General features: G+C 43.0%; 1 protein-coding gene across 3 annotated transcripts in view; it reads left to right on the top strand.

The window, feature by feature from the left end:
* The first annotated feature begins 470 nt into the window (after positions 1–470).
* Dnajc13 (DnaJ heat shock protein family (Hsp40) member C13) overlaps positions 471–14,933 on the top strand; it is a 112,012-nt gene continuing 97,549 nt past the window's right edge. For 2 of the 3 annotated variants that reach the window (NM_001163026.1, NM_001359740.1), the window contains exon 1: positions 1,149–1,380. The gene's annotated coding sequence lies outside the window, so the exon portion shown is untranslated. Of the gene's footprint in view, positions 1,381–14,933 lie in introns of all 3 variants that reach the window. The other variant, XR_871081.3, reaches the window with a different exon arrangement.

The raw sequence follows: 14,933 nt of genomic DNA, 5'->3' as shown, positions 1-14,933 counted from the left end.
GGAAAGCCTTCCTAAGGAAAAATCTAGTCGTCTCCAGTAACACAAATGGGTCAGTCGGCCAAAAAGTCAAGTCTGTAGAAACCATTTTACATGTTTTTCATCCCAAAACCTCCATCTATGAAACGATTCAACCACAGACGGGGTCCCTGAGAAATTCCAGTTCCAGGGTTGCTACACAATAATAATATTAGGCTCACCAGAGCATTTAAACCTAGAACTGTGTGTCCATACAAGTTTTTTTCCCCCCACAGAATCACGTTTTAGAGGGTAGTCTGCCCCTCTCACATCTTAGATGAGACACCGTCTGTTGCTCAGAGCTCTGACACAATTGTCATCTGTAACTTTGTTTCATTCTGATACTGTCACTCTCCTGAGTTCCCCTCTTCATATAGTTTCAGTGAGTTCCTATCCAGAGAGCAGTTCTTGAGTCAACTTACTTGAGCTCAAATACTAAGTCTACTACTGTGGAACTACACATCAATTTATTATCTGAAAATAGAGGATAATCCCTATCTCAGACGGCTGCAAGTTAATTGACCTTAAGTAGTTGGCCAATTAAATCCTGGCTCTGGGATCAGAGGTCCAGGAAGGCAGCAGTGTTAACTGTCCCAACACTTCACCCGCAAAGGCCTTTGACCTCTGAGGCTTCGGTCTCCATTATCTCCCTGAACACTCAAAACTTAAATCCGCGTTCAGGGTGTGTCAGTAGCGAGTAAAAGTTATGCCCACGATGCAGCTAAACCAGAGATGCGCACTGAGGCTTTCGACGGCTTCGTGGATGCGCCAGGACACTGAAGACTAGGGCTAGGTAACAGAGCTGCTCCTTTGCAGAGTTACAGTAGCCAATGCCAGCGTCTGGCTGAGAGGCGTGTCTCCAGGGATTCAGGGGGCGTGGCCTCTCGGACCGCTCCAGGGGGCGTGGCGCCTCGCCTTCTGCTTGGGCCAAGGCTCTCTTTCGCTAAGCGCACGCGTACTTCCCGAGAGGCGGAACGGCGGGCGGCGCGCACGCGGCGCTTCCCGGAAGACGGCGAATGGGCCACCGAGGGAGGGAGCACAGTGCTCCCGAGGGCGGGGCGCGAGGCGGAAGCGCCGAGGTCAGCTGACAGGGTCTCGTGACGGCCGGGGCGGCGGCCACGCACGCGCGTTAGGGTTCAGCGCTCGCAAGCCTGGTGGAAGATGGCGGCGTCCAGGGCGAGCCTCTGAGAGGCAGAGGGAGGAGCGGAGGGGTGGGGGCCGCGGCGCAGGAACCCGCGGCGACAGGCCCCGGCGGGGAAAAGGAAAGCGAGAGGGGACGGGGCCGGCGGCGCCTCCATCCTACTCAAGACGTGGAGCCGGCGGCGGGCGGAGCTCGGGCTGGAGCGCCTCCAGCCTCCTGCGAAGGTAAAGCCGCCTCCGGCTCTGGGTTTCTGCGATGCCGCTTCCCACCTTCGGGGACCCGGGGGCTCCGGGCAGGGACCCCAGAGCGGGCGGCGTTAAGCTGCTGTGTGTGGCTCGAACCTGCTGAAGCCGCGATCCTCCGTCCAGGGATCCCTGCGCTCGGACCCTCCCCTCCCCCGGCTCTGAGTGACATTTGCCCGGGGCACTGCCCGGCAGCCCCACCCCTCTCTCTGCCTGGCCGTCTTTTCTCCCATCACTATCCCTGTCCCCCACTTCTCTCGGCAACTCTCCCCGACTCAACTCCACACCTCCTTCCCCTGTGGGCTCCGCCCTCGGGATTCCCTCCTGGATGCCGGCGCCTCCGGTTTTCTTAGGTTAGCGGTCCTGCTTCCTTCCTCTGGGGTCCCGCGTAGACTCGATTTTTTTTTTTTTTTCTTTCTTTTTTCCTCGTCTCAGTTTTGTTTCGATTTGATGGGAAAGGAGGGGCAGCTGCTGTTCTCTTCCTCAAGTCCTTTATCAAACACCAAGTTTTCCCCCCAAGGCTTTTCCTTCTTGTAAAGTAGCCTGGCCTGTTCACTGTTGCCCGTGCTGGGCTGTGATTTCACCTCTGAACGCGGCTTTTGGTGTAGGTGAAGCAGCACTTTGGACGCCCAATGAAGTGGGTGTTGAGAGTACACCTGCGTGCCCCCGCCCCCCAAAAAACCCCTATTGTAAGATGCTAAATTAGCCACTCTTACCTTGAAACCGTTTCCCTAATCACTTGGTGGAAGGATGATGTAAATAAAAATCGCCCCCTAACACAGAGATGAACTCCCAAAGTAGTGATTTTTTACTTCCACGATCTGCTTTTCCCGTTTATTCTATAGTTTAGTTTTTTTTTTTGTTGTTGTTGTTTCTAGTGCCTCATTGTTTAACTTAATTTAGCTTACAGCATAAAAGCCCCTTTAATTTTCATATATAGTATAAACCAATGTTTAAGTTGCAATATCGCAAATGGTGGCTCTGGCTGTTAATACCACATTACGTTCAGGGACGGGACCGCCAGTCCTAGTTGAGAAAACACTGAGTTCACATTTGTTTGGAAACAGGAAGTACAAACAAATTAAAGGAGAAAAAGAGGAGCCAGAGTTAAGAAACAGGGATGTAAAGACCTTAAAGCTAGCTTGAGTCCTGGGCCAATACCAGCATTCGTATTCCCCCGAGAAACTATGGATATTCTTTTCTAATGCAGTAGTAGTAGTGTAAATCATACTAGCAAGCGTGACTGCAAACAAACCAAGTTCTAAAACGTGAATGTGCACAGTAATAAAGTTGCACACTGGTGGAGAGCATGAATTATTTGGTTACCCAGGCAGATGGTAATAACCTGTTTTTCTTAAACTTAGAAGAAAGGTTAATAGTGGAACCTAGTTCCCAATAGATACTAAGGTAGAGTTGAAATCAAAAGATCATGTTATACCTTTGTTGGCCCCATTCCTCCAGCACTTGTAATTACACGGGTGAGTTTGCAATGTCCCTTTCAGACTTCTCTCCTGCTTCTCTGAGGAAAGTGTAAACAGAATTATGCAGCTACATGGCAGCCCAGTTTTGCTTGTTGCTAAGGCTTTGGTCTAATATCTGGTGGGAGTTAAAGTGCAGTTTTTAGTTCATTATGTTTGTTTTAGTCTTCACATATTAGGATCATTTTTTTGCACTTAGAATGTTGTTTGTATTTATTCTGTGTGTTTGGGTCCATGTGCCATGTAGCTGTGTGAAGGTCAGAACAACTTGCAGAAGTGCAGTGTGTTTCTTCACGGTGTGGAGCCTGAGGCTTGAACTCAGGTAGTGAGCTGTAATGGTGTCTCCATCAGTGTGGGACAGGAGGATTGAGCTCGGGTTGTTAGGCTCATCGGGAGGCCTTGTAAAACCTTCTCCTCAGCCTTTTTATATAAGATAATTGCTAACATGCTCTTTGCTAGCCTGAAGTCGTTTGTACTGTTTAGCTTTGATTCTAAGACGCAAAGCTTTGCTCTAAGCTTTACAGCATGGAGGAGGGGAGGTGTGAGAAACAAAACCAACCAACCAAACAAACAAAAACTAGACGAACCAAGGTGATCACTTAGAGACAGCTTAGAGGGCTGAGGACTTAGAGAATCACTAGCTCAGCTCAGACCTGAAGGAGGAGCTGAAGAGGGAGGGGTGAAAACGAGAGGAGGGCTTTTGGACAGTGGTTAAGAGTTCAGCTAGAACAGCTGAAAAAGGGATGCAAGTGAGTGTGCCAACTTAGAAGCTGTTTACACACAAACTGCACTGAGAACGCTCCTAGGAAAAAGTCTTGCTGAAAGTCTGTCATTCAGACCCAGTGGAGGGGAACAGCAGCATAGCTTTTAAGAAGGTTGAGAAATTGCTCTCATTCTCTCCTTGGATAACAAAGTTTAATGTATATGTGTGGGCCATATTACCAGCACTATTGATAATAAATTATATTGAGCTTAGTGGAATATGGAGAAGGTAAGAGTATAATACTCAGAACAGAGACTGCATCCTCAAAAGCACAAGGTCACAGGAGCACAACACAAGGGTCAGAGGGACATTTCTCTAGTTAAATCACTCTCTCCACAGATACACAGTATTTTGCAAAAAGAATGAAGCCAGTGGTACCCTGCTGTTAACTGTTGCAAGAACGTAGCTGAGCTCAACTCCTAACAAAGTTACTGTAATCTCTGCACTTGGCCTCACAAAGAAAAGGGAGATGCTCATCTGGTCAGGAAATTACTCACCTTAGTTCCACTACTCTATACATGTCCAGCTTCCCTGAGATAAGGCACAGATGGAAAGCTAAAAGGAGAAAAGCAATTCCTAAGAGAGCCGTTATCATAGCTACACTCAGGTTGATGGAGGTAGATGATGTTATCCAATAGGCAGTACTCAAATGCTGGATTCAATGCGTAATTTCAAAAACATAGGCACTGAAGGAATCGAACTGAAGTGCTGGAAACAAGATCACAGCAGAGAGATGCCGAGTGCTTTTGGGCTTACCTGTTGTGTCACCTCGAGGAAAAACCCACGACCTGTATGTAATGTCAATCGAGACTACTCATTCTGTCTCCCTAAAACACAGATGAAACCGCTCTAAGACTTGGAAATACAGGTGGAGAGGTGGCTCAGTGCATAACAGAACTTGTTGCTGTTTTTAGAGACCTGAGTTTGGTTCTCAGGACTCACCTGTAACCAGCTAGAGAGGCTCCAGCTTCCTCTTCTTATATATCTATAAGATATATACACAGAGATAGTGTGCAAGAACCCCTCTCTGAAGGAGAGATTAAAATAAAAGGGACACACCATGAAACCAAAAGATAACTACATTAATAGACAGAACTGACTTTATGGCACATTGTATTGATGATTACAGGCAAGCTCGACACAAAAATAGACCTAGTTGTAAAATATAAAACTAAAACATTTTTAGAAGACAAGAAAACAAATGTTGGGACTTTAGTATTTAGATAGGATATCAAAAATATTCATAAAGGGAAAAATCCAGTGTTGAAGTTAGGCCCTGGTTCTTCCTCCCAGCCCCACGCTCCCCAAAATAAGACTCAGACTCAAAGTATATTTACTCAAAGTATTATATTACAAGATACCTTGGCCATATAGCTAGGCTCCTCTCTGACAGATAAAACTTAAAATATCCCATTTATTCCAGCCTACATTTTGCCATGTGTCTGCTTACCTGTACTCAGGTATCATGCATCAGTCTTGTCACATCTTCCTGGGCGGATCTCCTGCCTGGCTCTGTCCCAGAATCCTTTATCTCTCTCCCAAATGTCCCACCTTTGTTTCCTGCCTAATTTCGCAGGGCATGGACTTTTTAATTGACAGGTGGTATATCAATACAGTACACAAGATATTCTCTCTACCAGACAGATTTAGCAAAAAAAATTTAAAAATGCAAACATGCTGTATGTTAAGAAAATAAACACTCCTCTCTGGTGGTACATAAAGGCATTTCATGTGCTTTCCCTAAAATCGCTTTGCTATGTAAAATTGAATAAAAACAAGACTTTTATGAAAAATAGGTTAGGGCCACAGAACTGTGAGCTTTACAGTAACAGCTCAAGCAGTGGGCACTTGGAAGCAGCACTGTTTGCATGGATCAGTACTCTGGCATTTTGTTAGTTGCTTGTGGACATGAGCATGGGAAGGAGTCAACAGTGTATTGAGTTTCTGTGAAGTTTTTGAAAGGAAATGTAATGTGTTGTGAAGTTGTGTGGTATACGCATGGATTGAAGCTCTTTGATTTGTGCATGTACATGCTTTGAGAATTTCTACATAGCTGTTCAGCTGAGTACTTATCTACATTCATCTTATGTTTCCCAGTGATTTATGAACTAGCACATCAGTAAATGTGAAGTTGGAATCCCACTCTTCCAAGTGTTGAGTATATGCTGGGCAGACACTCTACTTCCAACCTATAGCCCCAGCCCAGTGTGCCAGCCATGTTGAAATAAGTTAAGAATAAATTATCAAAATGGCATTGTGGTAAAACTGACTGTGCATTTCAGTATGCAAAGAAGTTTGCCACACCACAGTAAGTAATAAATTGTCAGAAATATGCACCTTTGTATAGAATCAGTTTGTGACAGAAACATGAAAAGGCACAATTTTGTCATCTTGGTGACTTAAATACCACAAGTGGAATAATTGTTAGCATTGTTTTCCAAACTGAAAAGGTAAGTATAATCTCTCAGTTTGTAGCAGCTCTAGTGGTGGGAAGTTGATGTAGCAGAGAGTTTGTTTTTTACATTTAGATTGATTAGGCTGTGGGGCTAGTTTATTATGACTAGGCTTTCCCTATGCAAATGAGCACTTGGACATTGAGGACAGGCTTTCCACTTTGTGTGTGTCTGTGACTGTGTGGGTGCAGTTGACTGGAAGGACCTATGGAGGCCAGAAGAGGGTATTGGATCCCCTGGATTTGGAGTTTCAGGCAGCTGTGGATTCCTTGATACAAGTACATGAAACTGAACTCAGGCCAGTCTTGTAGACCAGTGGTTCTCAGCCTGTGGGTCCTAACCCTTTTGGGAGTTGAATGACCCTTTCACAGGGGCCACCGAAGGCCATCAGAAAACACAGATATTATGTTACCGTTCATAACAGTAGCAAAGTTAGAGTTATGGAGTAGCAAAGCAATAATTTTATGGTTGTGGAGGTCAGTACATGGTGAACAGTTTTAAAGGGTCGCAGCATTAGGGAGGTTGAGAGCCACTATTCTGGATTATCAGTTCATGCTTTTAACCACTGAGCCATTTCTCCAGGCCCTGGTTCAAAATTTTAATATCTTCAACACATTTTCCTTCTGGAGCAGTGTACTTCTGCTGAGTACATGCCAGCCATAATCCCTCTTGTTACAGAAACTGATTCATCGTCATGGGAACTCCCCAGAGTCACTGAATTAGGGAATATTCTTTCAGCAACTAGCTGAAGCCAGGCTATGGTAATGGTCATGTTCATTGACAGAAGACAGACACAGTTACCTGTGAGAGGTTCATTCAGTGTGGCAATACTTACACTTATTTCTGTGTGCTCTTAACTTCATTCAGCAGCCCATACACTGTCATGGACTGCTCATGAAACATGTGATTTGTAAAACAGGGTCAAAAAACAGAGGGCTTTCTTGTTTTGCCTTTGGTAGATCACGCCCTCTGAGTAGTAAGTAGCTCATGTATGTAACTGAGGACTGGTTTGCACTTGATTAGCAGGTAGGAAAGCAAACACCTAAAGCAGTCTGTAGTAATTATTCTAACGCTCTGCCTTTACCTGTAGGTGTCAGAGCCTAAAGAGCTGCTCAGGTCCGTTCATCTCACGTTTTGCAGGGAGCAGGCTTTCTCTAATAGATCTAAGATTCTATACTAACTTTATTGCAAGTTAGACTTTTATAGGCATTTCTGATTTGTGTTCCTTTGGTATTTTTTGCTGTAGAATTCCTCTCCCTCAAACTTTTAAGTCATGCATGATTCAGAGTGTATTTTGAATATTTATCAAATCTTAGGGCAGATTTCTTCCAGACCTTTAAGTCATTGATTTTATTTTTAAAAGTGGAATATTCTTCTTTAAAGATAATGTAAAGGTGTTGTGTAGGTTATAAGCCCCTTGGCAGAGGTAGAAATAATACAAGCATTTCAGAAAGAACAAACATGAAACTTGGTCCTGTTGCTTACTGTCGAGTGAGAGGAAATGTTTGCCACTGACATGGCCTGTGTCTATTATTAATAAACACTATTATAGTGTTTATTAGGCATGGGGTGCTAACTGTAAAGTGTATTCAAACTATATTTGCTGCAGGACCAAGGAGATTATCCCCTGCTGGTAACAGAAAACAAGTTTCATCACAGCCAGTAACGATCTCTGTTGCCCACGAGGACCTCATCATGGTAGAGCTAAACTTGGAAGTGCCTGCTACTGAGATGAGCTTGCTCAACTAGAGTGTGTTGTTCTTGCAAAATCAATATTCTCATTTGAGATACAATGAAATAGAAATGAGGTCTAAAGAAGTCTAAAAAATATGTAGGAACTAGAATATATAAATAGCAGCACAGATTTGAGAAAAATTGAGCACATTTCTGAAAAGATGAATATTCTTTCAGATGAAATTTTGCAGTTTGGAAAGGGCAGAGTCACAATATATCTTACATGAAAATTTTATTTTTTAAAAAATAATAGATGAATCTATCTAGAAATGAAGTGTTCTGTCAGATGGAATCAACATATGTCTGACTAAAATAGAAGAGATAGATGCTTCCGTTGGAATCAACATATGCATGATTAAAATAGATCTCCCTCAGCCCAGCATGTGATTTATACTGTTGAATAGGTAAGACAATAAGATTAACTGCTGTGGCGAGGTTGGGAGGTAGCTCAGCACAGCATGAAGTCCCAAGTTCAATACCCAGAATCTATTTTAAAAAGTCAGGTGTGGTAGCATCTGTAATTTCAATGCTGTCGAGGTGGAGACAAGTGGGTTCCTGGGCTTTCTCACAAACCAGCTTAGAGTTAACCTGTGGGTTTCAGGCCACTGAGAAACCTTGTTTCAGTTTAACAGGGGAGGGGTGCGGTTTCTGATGAACAACTATGGAGATTGACTCCCCACACACTTACTTGTATACCTGCACACACTGCTCTCGCCACTACCCTCCCCCGACCCCCATTGGGATTAACGTAGACTTGGAGTTGTATTTTAACCTCCCTTTATTTCATGAAGAAATTTCTAGTTATTTTGACTCTTTAAGAAAGAATGGGGCAGACGTGAGATTGTTAATGTTGCCGGGCATATAATGCAACAGCATACTATATCTTGTGGACAGCTATTGGGTATAGGATTGCCAGTCAAACATGGTGTTACTTCTTGCTTCCCTATTTGGTGACAGCATTTTTCTCTAGGGATTTAAGTTCTTCAGGTCAAGGTGTGTGAAGTGAGGTATCCTGAAACCATGGTGATATGTTTCTTGCTGTTTTAAGGTTATTGTAGGTATCATACACATTACACATACTGATTGGTTCTTTCTGAAGAAAATACTTTAACTTGGACTTAGTCACACATTAAAGCAAAACAAGAATGACCTGGGTACTTATGTCCCAGCTATGGGGTTGACTGAGGCTGGAGGATCGATCACCTGATTCTAAGAGTTTGAAGGCCACCTAGGTAACTTAATGAGACCCCGACTAAAAACAAAAAAAGAACAACAGCAAAGCAAAACTGGGATTAAAGTCCACTGGCAAGTTTCCTCAGTACAGCACATTTTATCTAAAACAGTTTAGATGTAGTTTTTTAATCTGGTAAAAATTAATATAGTTAGCCATTTTTTAACCTTTTGTTTTCAAACAGTTCCAAGCTAATTATCATTGATAGAGATTTCAAATCCAGTTGTGAAAATGAGATGTTTAAGAAGCCAGTGTATGGGATTCCCCCTTGAGGTAGTTGCCCCGAGTGGCAGTGGATACATGCTCAGGGGCCAGGCTGAGGTCTCTCCTATATAAGGCTGCCTCAGTGCTGACTACCTCTGACTGCCTTGTGGGATGTAGTGTGGGGGCGGAGGTGAGCACTCCGCTGTAGGGAAGCTTACTCAGGAAAGGCAGGCAGACTCGCAGCTTCTCCTCAGTGTACTGCACACCTGTCACTCCAGCCACGACACCAGGCTTTGTATCAGGCATGGCCATGCCTCCCTCAGCATGCTGCGGCTAATAAATACCTTCCTGCCATCGCTTTATCACAGTTCTGTCTTTTATCCAGCCATCCAGCCAGCCAGCCAGCCAGCTTAATGTTTGATGCATCTTAAAACAAGCTCATACTTGTAGTTCATTACCTGAGAGCAAGCGCTGTGCTTAGATTTCATAGACTCGGAATGAGGAAATTTGTTTCTTCCCTGATTATTCCAAATTGTCATATTTATATAATAATTACTTTCAGGTAGTTATGCAAAATACATGCTTTCAACAGGTGAAAAACCTTTTTACTTCAATTCCTTTGCTCATTGATTGTATTTTTTAATGTACCAATTCATCATCCTTAGCTACATAGACCTTTGAATTTGTTCACACAAGCCATGCGCATATGCTTAATTTTGCTGTACACGCAACCTTTTCCACTTACAGTCTGGTTGCAGTCTGCTCAGGCAGTGCCTGTGATGGTCACTCCAGTCTGCTTTTGTTGCGGCAGCGTACAAAAAGTTGTAGGGGCTGCTAAGTGGACTCAGTTGTTTTGTTTTTGTTGTTGTCATCACCCCTTCGTGTGTGTGTGTGTGTGTGTGTGTGTGTGTGTGTGTGTGTGTGTCTGTATCTGTGTGTGTCTGTGTCGAAGTCATCTTCTCAGGACCATTCTAATTTTATTCACAGATGTTTGCAAATGGGTGCCAGCCTTACTGCCAGTAATAAATTAAAGTGCAAGACTGTTGTTCGAAAGCACAAAGCGTAGGATTCATTGAAAAGAGAGATTTCAGCCAAAACACCATTAGAGTTGAACCTAGGGCACGCTGTGTCCCTGAGGACACCCCAGCCCTTTTTATTTTGTATTGTTTGAGGCAGGGTCTTGCTTTTCATTCGTTTACTTATTCAGACTCATTCTCCTGCCTCAGCCTCCCAAGTTCCAGGCTTATAAATACACACTACCATGTCTGCCAAGCCTGAATTTGATCTTGGTTTCAACTTTTATTACATTTCTATCAAAAGAATTACCTGAGATGATGCAAAAAAGTTCTAGTAGTGTTCTGCCCAGCTATATAGTGGAAAGCATTGAAGCTAACCTGTCAGTCAGTGGAGACACCTCAGCATCATTTAGTTACAGGGGACATGCAGATAGACTCTTCAAAGGCAAGTGTAAGTCTTGATTTGAAATTCTTGAAGGAATGAATTTAGCTGATAGTTTTAGCAGGTGGCCCACCTAATGGGCAAAGGCTGGCAAGACAGGATCCCATTCTACTGTTTATCATCCTTTAAGCTGGCAGTTATTTTTAGCACATGCCTATAAACGACTCTTCGATGCTGCTTGATGCTTCAGCCTCTCAGTACCAGGAGTTCTGCAGTTTCCTTCATGAATAATAAATAATGACTGCTTAAGTGTTTTTACCCTTTAACTCTTTAGAGCTTATTAAAAATAGAGAAGAGATAATTACTGGACATTAAATTTGTTCATGAAATTTCTTTTTTTCCCTCAGAAGTTCACAAATGGTTAAGTAAAACTTATGAATACTGATTAAATTAACAGAACACTGTACTCTTGAAGTTAGAAGTTCTAGGTGACACACAGTGATTTCTTCATCCATTGGGAATAAGGTTCCCAGACACTCAGCTGTGTTTTTCCTGTGCAGACTCACAACAGTCACATGATCCCTTTTCATCTCACCTAGTCACTTATCAGTGCAACTGTGGCTTTTGAAATTGATATGGTAGCAAAATTCAAGATGGTTCCTGAATTCACAGTCCGGGGAAGGTTTCTTTTCCCCATAGGCCTTAGGATCTTTAGTGTGCACCTCTTCCGCTCCTTTCACTGGAGGGAGTGCGTTGGAGCTTCCCCACATGTCCACAACATTCTACTTTCTCTACTCCTGAGTGGCAGGTCCACTGTGAAGTAAAGTAAGGGTTCCCTAACACCACACTGCCACGTCATAGCAGGCAGTCTGATGAGCAGAGGCTGCCAGGTGACTGCCAGTATTGTGCACAGCATGGCTTTGTAAGACAGAGAGTTAGGAGAGCGCATCACATGACTGAGACAGCGTGCAATTTAAAACTTGTGGATTGTTTGGTTCTGTATCTGACATAGCAGATAGGTTGAGGTGCTCTACGTTGAATTATAGGAAGTTTGGAATTAATTAAAGGTAGAGGAAGAACCATAAATACCCGCCTACTCCAATACCTTAATGCGCCCAAGTGCCAGTAGATACTTGGAAATAAAGGAGAAAATAGAAATTCACAAGAATGTGTGTATTTAAAGCATGATAGTCGCTAATTAATGTTCCTGAGTTGTGGGTTGGTTTTTTTTTTTTTAAGTTTTGTGAGCCAGGGTGTTCCTGAGTTTTGTTCTAAGTATCCAAATTGTTTCTTTTAGTCCATACCACAGCCCTTTGAGACAGGTATTCATCCCTGTTTTATAGATGGCTGTAACACAGAGAAATTGACATTTGTTCCGAGTTGCTCACAGCCAGTGAGTGATAGCTACTTTTTTAAGTTCACCATGGTTACCCTGGTGGTGGATGCACGTTGACATAGGGCTTATGTTATGAATGCAGATCAGCAGCCTTGGCATCTGTGCCACATCTGCCAAGGTCTTCTAAAGTGACTCACCTGACCACAGTGCTCTGAGCATCCCCAGACTTGCTGCCCCTCAGATTCTGTGCTTCGATGGAAGCTTTTCCAGCTTCCCCTGGACGGTCAACAGCCAACACATCCTCTTCACCTCTCTTGTCTGTTTTAAAGCCTGGGCTGGAACTAAATAGGTAGCCCAGGCTAGCCTCAACCTTAAGGTGATCTTCCTCCCATCATACCTGAGTGTATTTCTTGTCTTTTTCTGCTTTTTGTGAATTTCTCTTACTGTATTTTGTAAGTTCTGTGTTTACACGTATGTTGATAGTCTGAAAGAGTTAATGCTGTTTTCAGGCCACCTGTTATTCATGGGATAAATTGTCTTTAAAAAGATTTTCCTGAGAGCATGAATAAACTTGAAATTTTAGAAAAAGTTAATGTCATCCTTGCTGGGAGGTAGATCCCAGCTTCACACCAAAATCTGTTGATTTTTAAAAGGCTCACAGTTAATTAAAATTCTCTTTTTCTGAAATCTCCTTGAGAAGTACCTGACGTCCTGCTCTGGTAGATTGAGAAGTACCTGACGTCCTGCTCTGGTAGATTGCTGTCACGTGCTTGTCTGGAACACTTGGAAAGTTCAAAGGGTAGCTAGTTTAGGTGGAAGTGCTTCATGGTTTGTACTCGCAGGCTGTAAAATGGCAGTGTTAGAGCCTTTGTCTTGCATTTACTGCGGTCGTTTGTTTGGGTCTGCGGCAAATTTGTAGTTTCAAAAGTTATTTCTTATAGGTGTTTGATTCGTTCCAGGTAAAAATAATAATTGAAGTAAGTTTTCAGTTATCCCAGGAATATGCTGTCAAACGATACAAGATCACATGGTGAAAGTGGCTTTCCTGAGGCTGAGGGAATTCAGGGAAGCTTGGGTTAAGTGTATAGAATGAAGAGTTAAGAGACTGGGCCAGAGCCTGGTCCATCCATTTAATTAGCTGTGTAACCTTAGGATGTAATTGAATTTCAACAACTCTCAGTTTTGTTGTTAACAATATGGGAGCCATCAGGGCATCAGGATTTGATAAATGTGTAGTAGACGCTTAGTGTAATCACTAACAACTGAGTACGTGGGAAGAGCCACTGTGGAATGAGTCTTAGGACATCACAGACTCCCCAGCTTTCAGATGTCCTTCAATGGGTATTATGAGTCCATTTTGAAGGCGTGCAGAGACTGATATCAACACTGAATTATGTTATTTGTAAGGTGACTTGCTCCTGCCTGCCTGCCCTCTTATCGCTCAGACATACTTACCTGACCGTGGGCAAGCCTTTGGTGCCAAGGAGCAGTTCCTGTTCATAAAGATGACATTTGCTTTACTGGCTTTGAGGACAGTTGAGCAGCAGGAGCAGTTGCCCCAGAACAGTGCCCAGAGAATGTTGAGATGGTTTTGAAATTAGTTGTCAGATTTTTATTTTTTTAGATTGATTATTTTTATCTGTTTCTCTATTTATTTGTCTGGTGCCTATGGCTGGAGTTACAGGTAGTTGTGAGCCACCGTGGAGTTCTGGAAATTGAACCTAGGTCCCTAACAAAAAACAGCCTCCAGGGTCATCCTCTGCAAAAACAGCCAGATTTCTAAACCTCTGAGCCATCTCTCTGGTCCCAGCTAGAGGAATCTTGAAATTCAAGTCCTTTCCTAGTCTATTGGTCTTTTCTGCCAGTGTGCTAATCTGCATTAGGAATGTAGTTTTAACAAGCCATCCTGGTAGCTTTTGTTGTCACTTTTTATAGCATGTGTTAGACCTGTCTATTTGCCCTTGCCTCAGAATCCTCTCCGTGTGTTCTCATCCTTCTGCAAGCTGTGTGGACCAGCCAGTGTCAGTGACTCTCCTACATTCATTCTTCAGATGTTTAAGAATTCATAAATCTCTATTGTCATTAATTGCAAAATTATTTTGCCTTTGGCCCCTTGTAGATCTATTAGGGATCATGTCTTCCTTATGGCTCATACCCTAAGTTCTATGGGGTTAATAGTTTAAAATAGTCTTATTTTTTATTAGTTAGTTTTGAGACAGGGCTGGCTATGTGGTCCTGGCTTACCTGGAAGCTAAGTAGCCAGCCTAGTGTCATTATCCTCCAGCTTGGGCCACCCAAGTGCTGGGTTCTCAGTGTGTGCCTGTCATCAGGACTTTAGGGCTTTGCTCTCGTTTTTACTTTATGATACCATAATGATACCAGTTTCTCCTCAAAAGCGTTCTTTCTTCCTTTTCAGTTTGCCCAAAACAGGGCTTAGGTACAGACTCAGACATTCTGTTTCCTCTAGTGTTGACCAAGAATCCACACCTCATTCTTCAATGTCAATTTTTCACCTTTCTGTCTGTCTTTCTCCTTTATCATTCCAGTCCTTATTTGTAGTGAATATAAGGGAAACTATAATATATATATATATATATATATAGAGAGAGAGAGAGAGACTAGGGTGGTATTTGTTTGCTTGTTTGCTTGTTTTGAGTCTTTAGAGATAATATCTCAGTTTCTCTTCAGCAATAATTATTGCAAATGATACAGAAGGAAGGGATGTTGGTAGGTTCAGTAAATCTTGGTTGGGTCTTTGAGTTATATCAAATGCAAAATACAGAAATAAAGTGTCTCTCCCATTCATGAGTTATATCAAATGCAAAGTACAGAAATAAACAAAGTGTCTCTCTCACTCAAACAACGTTCACACCAGCTTAAATAAAGGGTCACACCAATGCAGTGTCATACTAGAACAAGCAAAGAGGCCCAGCAGTGT

The sequence above is a fragment of the Mus musculus genome, chromosome 9 (genome assembly GCF_000001635.26).
Source record: "Mus musculus strain C57BL/6J chromosome 9, GRCm38.p6 C57BL/6J".
Classification (NCBI taxonomy): Eukaryota; Metazoa; Chordata; class Mammalia; order Rodentia; family Muridae; genus Mus; species Mus musculus.
This window is presented reverse-complemented; position numbering and strand designations above follow the sequence as displayed.